Source organism: Belonocnema kinseyi, chromosome 8, assembly GCF_010883055.1.
Source record: "Belonocnema kinseyi isolate 2016_QV_RU_SX_M_011 chromosome 8, B_treatae_v1, whole genome shotgun sequence".
Lineage (NCBI taxonomy): Eukaryota > Metazoa > Arthropoda > Insecta > Hymenoptera > Cynipidae > Belonocnema > Belonocnema kinseyi.
Window position 1 is genome coordinate 82,312,925 of NC_046664.1, and position 5,525 is coordinate 82,318,449.

The window sequence follows — 5,525 nt, forward strand, 5'->3', positions numbered from 1 at the left end:
ATTCATTTTTTTAAAATCGGTATTGGTGGCGGTAAAAATCAATTTTGCAAAATATCACGAAGATTACTTCGATACAGGGCGCAGCATTTTCTATCATTGTACTTAACATTTTGTAAAAATACTATGAATCTAGAACGTACGTCGTGTACCATTCATCGATTCCAGATGGAGAAAAATCTGAAGGTGTTGTTTCAGGTAGAACGTACTTTGCACATACAGGGTCACCATCAATTATCATCTCATTCCACACCAAATGTCATTCGTCTTTCTACTCTATTAAATGCGCTTCTCCCAGGCGTATTGGTGGCAATAAACACACCATCGAAATTGTATTTCTTGAAATGTTTAATGTTTAATGTGGGTAACTAGGATTTTCATCTGGACCACCGTCGACAATCACGATCAGAACCGGTTTCACCGCGTCTTAAGAATTCTTCGTTATGATGTCAAAATTTGGAATCTCCATTAAGTGGTCGAAATGAGCGCCATGGGTCTCAGTACTTGAAGAGCAGTGTTTCCACTCCTTATTGAGATCAACGTGGGCCCACAATATGTCACATCTGCGGGTAGACCTTCATCGACCAGCTTGATTCAAATCCCAAAAACTGACGGAATCAGCTGTGTTTTGCAGCAACGAGCTAATCATAATCTGGAAGTGTTACTCTATATTCTAGATGCACCAGAATTGGAGCTTGTTTTTTGGCGGCGGTGATAATCAGTGGAACTTTGGATTCATCATCTTGTGACAAAAATATGACAGACTGTGCTTCTAGAACTGCAGCAAGCAATAGACGTCAATAGAAGTTGACCGTTTTGGAATAAGACATAAATACATTGCACTTCGACTAATGTAAAAGCCTTCACAGTATGTTTTTAAATTTTCAGTGAGTTTATCTCGTCTCCTACAGCTTCGGACGACTGAAAAAAAATCAATACCCCGATAGAGATTTTTCAATTTTCATACAATCATTTTTACGCATTAATTCGCGTATTTCTTAAAATATTCTTCCATTTTAGACAATGGGGGAATATATTTTTATTTTAACTATCTTTTTTTCAATATTTAAATAAAATCAAAATTAATTAAAGATAAATGATATTTCCATTAAATGAAAATAAATTGAATCTACGCAAAAATAACTGAAACTTCAAATTAAATGAAAAATAAATCAACAATAAAAATATTAATATAATATTATTTTAAAAAATTATTAAAATATTAATTAATATTATCAATATATATCTAGAAACGCACTTTTAGTTCTTCGCCTTGTATATGCTACACTGCCTGATGTATTGATGTCAATAATCGCTTGCAAAAGTCCAGGCTGCTCAGTTTCGACTCTGGACGTCCCTTGAAATTTGTGATGTTCAAAACCTCCTTCAAATCCGGGTGTTTTCGAGAGCGTTTTCAAGTTCTTCTCTGTCTTCAGCTCTTAACTTTTTCTTGCTGTGCATTACCTTTTTTTCTTTTTAACGCCTTCTTCTCGATTGTCAATTGATTCTTCAGCTTCTTCAACTGAATTCTACCTTCTAGAGTAGCGAAAACTTTTTCTATGACATTATCTAAATTTTCCATATCTGTGCGAAAATTTTCGATCAATTGTTTTGACTTCTTTTGAGCAGAAGTGGGTCGATCAACTTTCAATGTTTTTTTGGCACTTTCGTTTACCACTTTATGATTTTTATCTAGAATAACACTTTCTGCTCCCAAATTAACAGAACCTAGGAAAATAAGCTTTTTGTACATTAAATTTTAATAATACTTTGATTATTGAATAATAGTTATTTGTAGCGTAATGCAAATAACAAAAGAAAAGATTTGGGAAGTCCAAAGTGGGTTTATGCCAGGAAGGTCATGTACGGCTCAAATATTTCGCTTAAGGACATGTGATACTTCGTCCTGTGGTCCATCAGGTACAGTTCCCTCGGTTTTTTTCCACAAAAATTAAAACAATTTTAAACTGAATTCGGAGATGCTATAAAATATAATAACGGATGTCCCCGGACTCTTTTTTGAGGAATAATAACAAAAAAAGATGTATTGTACTAAATAAAAATTTGTATACAGGAGTACTATTTTGAGGTTAGGATCGTTTTTCAGCTCTCTGTCATTCCAATAATGTAGTTCTCTGTCGTAACGATTCTGTCGATAACACTCAAGAAGAAGAAATATATGAGATAATCGTAACACACATAACCTCGAAATATACACACACATCTTTAAAAAAATAAATTTTTTTAATGAACTCACAAAAAAGTATGCAGGCACATCCGTCAGCATATTCGCTATATTTCCCCAGATTTTAAAGACAAAATCTTTATTATAGTAGGAAAAAAGCCGGGGGAATCTAAGACTGATAAAATCGATACTAATTCCTAAGCGCCACACAAATTACTTAAATTTAGCCAAATTAAAATTTTTTGAATTAACCCAGAAAAAAGTGTGGAGAGACGTCCTACAATTAAGGAAAAGGGTAAAATAATTACTTGTACTCTGTGCATTTCGGTGTTGCGAAAGTTCTTGGCAATTAATATTACTACTTTAAGCGTGGTCACTTTCCCATACTGAGGTCAGGGATTCTACACAAACCTGTAAAATTACAGCGCTACCCATTATAACATAACCTATAATGTGCCTTAAACCTACCTTAAGTATTGGTATTAATCGAATCAGAATGTCGAGGCAGAACTTACACGTAAAATTATTAATAAGAAGTGGAAATTATCCATTTCTCGTGCAGAGAATTCCAACATTATGTAAAATCCTAAGTCTCAAGAATTCGGAAAATGGAAATAATATAATACGTTAATTTTAATTATTTTTTTCCTGCATTAAATATTTAAAATAAATATATTTTTCACTTTTCAAATTAGTGTGCCCCTCAGGAATATAAAAACCATAGAAAGCAAGACCGGTTCAAAATTTCCCGCGTGGAAAAGTTTCAATAGTTCGCCCACGGTCGAACGAACAAAATTTTCGAAGCTGGACATAATATACTACGTTTTCCCACCTTTTAGAAAGGATTTTTGGATAAATAGTTTCATCCATTGGAATTTAAGAAATTTTCGGAAAACAACATCATCCAATTGCTACACACAAATGAATTAATACTCAAAAAAAACATCCAACAGTTAGAAAAAATTAGCCTGCGCTAAAAATTAAAATCTTAGGTTTGCCAATAGCCGACACGCCTCTAAATGGTAAGTTCACTACCCGCGGGCATCATATTGTTCACCAATGTTGAGACGACGACACGGGTGCTCCGGATCGTGCACCAGGTCCTTCAAAACGTCATCCACGAGAACTGTTTTAAAATTTAAATTTTGTCAATGCCCAAAAGAACTACCAATGGTGAGACGACGACACGGGCGCAGCGGATCGTGCACCAGGCCATGTAAAACGTCATCTACGAGAACTCTTGGAAATTTAACTTTGATTAATAACCAAAACAATTACAAATAGTGAGACGACGACCCGGGTGCGCAGGGTCGTCAGCTAGGTAGTGTTATTACATGTATTCTAAAAGAGCTTTTTCAAAATTAAATTTTTTCCAAAACCCAAAATAACTACTAATGGTGAAACGACGACCCGGGTGCGCAGGATCGTGCATCAGGTAGTTGAATACATATTCTACAAGCACTTTTTCCAAATTTCATATTTTTTTAATACCCAAAATAACTATTAATGGCAAGGCTACGATCCGGGTGCGCAGTATCGTGCTCCAGGTTATTTAAAACATGATCTGCGAGAACTTTTTTGAAATTTAATTTTGGACCATAACCAATACAGTTTCAAATGGTGAGTCGACGACTCGGGTGCGCAGGATCGTGCACCAGATAGTTTAATACGTATTCTAAAAGAACTTTTTCATTATTCCAATTTTTCCAATACCCGAAATAGCTACCAATGGTGAGGGAAGACGCGGGAGCGCCGGATCGTGCACTAGGTCCTTTAAAACGTCACCTACGAGAACTATTTTTTACTTTAAATTTTATTCATAACAAAAACAATTACAAATGGTAAGTCGACGACCGAGTGCGCTGGATCTGCACCAGGCAGCTGAATACGTATTCTAAAAGCATTTGTTCAAAATTCAAAGTTCGCTAATACCCAAAATAACTACCAATGGTGAGGCTACGACACGGGGCCACCAGGTCGTGCACCAGGTCCTTCAAAATGTCATCTACCATGTCCATAACCACAACAATTACAAATGATGAGTCGACGACGTGGGTGCGCAGGATCGTGCACCAGGTAGTTTAATACGTATTCTGCAAGAAATTATTTTGATTTCAAATTTTTTCAACAGCTAAAATAACTACTAGATATTGCGAAGTATATTGCCATGTTTCATCTAAGCAAACTTTTTTCACGCGGGTATAGTATCTTAAAAAATCGAAAAAAGTTATGTTAATAATGTTTCCAGTCAACAATTTCGCAAAGTCCAATCAAAGTCATTTTTTCCGAAAAGTCTGCTGAAAAATTGATTGGATGATCTTGCTTTTCGAAAATTTCGTCAAGTCCAATAAAAGAAATTATTTATCCACAAATCCTTCCTAAAAGACCCATTATTGATAACCATAGGATAACCGTGGGACGAACGCGGGACGACCGTGGGGTCACACTGACCCAACTTGAGTCACGCTTATCCTATACTTTTACCCATGCATACGCCATGATTGACCCACGCTCACCCCACGCTTATGCTATTGTTGACCCATGGTTCACGCATAAAAACTTTTCCACGCGGGTTGCATCACATGATCTCGTAGTTCCTAGAGTTTCCGCAAACAGCATTTAAAAATTTATTACTCGCTTCCTTCATCATAAATAATCACCTCATTGTTCGAATTTATTTTTACAGTCAATTATTACTCAGTCATCATTTGCGATTTAGGATCCTATAAATTTAATACTTCTACATATTTACTATATTTCTTAAAAAATGAATTTAGAGTAATTCTGATCCGTAGAAGAAAGTTTAATCTCTGAAAACTTTTCAAATATTGAGATCGTAATTTACACAATTATAACTTTCATTTGAAAACTTTAATTTAAAAACTGTCCACTTCGAAAGGAAGCTTAGAATCGGTCAATTTTCTATCCGTCCTATTTAAAACTAATTTCATTCAGAATTGTTCTCTAATTATTTAGCTTTAACGGCTAGCGATTGAAATTCTTTAATTTTGAACATAAATTTCATCAATTATAATTCAAGAAATTGATCTAACCACTTCAAATGACATTTGACGTTATAAGAAATTACTTGACTTTAAATTTCTACGATTCCAAATTAAAATATACAAATCTTAGAACTAGCAAATTTCACAACTCAGTCTTTTTACTACTTTAAAGACACAAATGTCGAATTTTTGATCAATTTTGAATTTTCTGAATTTGTAAGGCATTCAACAATAAAAAAACATATTAAGAACTTCGGGATGTAAATTTCTTCATTTATCGTGTGGGAAACGAAAACGGAGATGGAGACGGAGGGTACACAAAGAGCACCTCCTTTGGA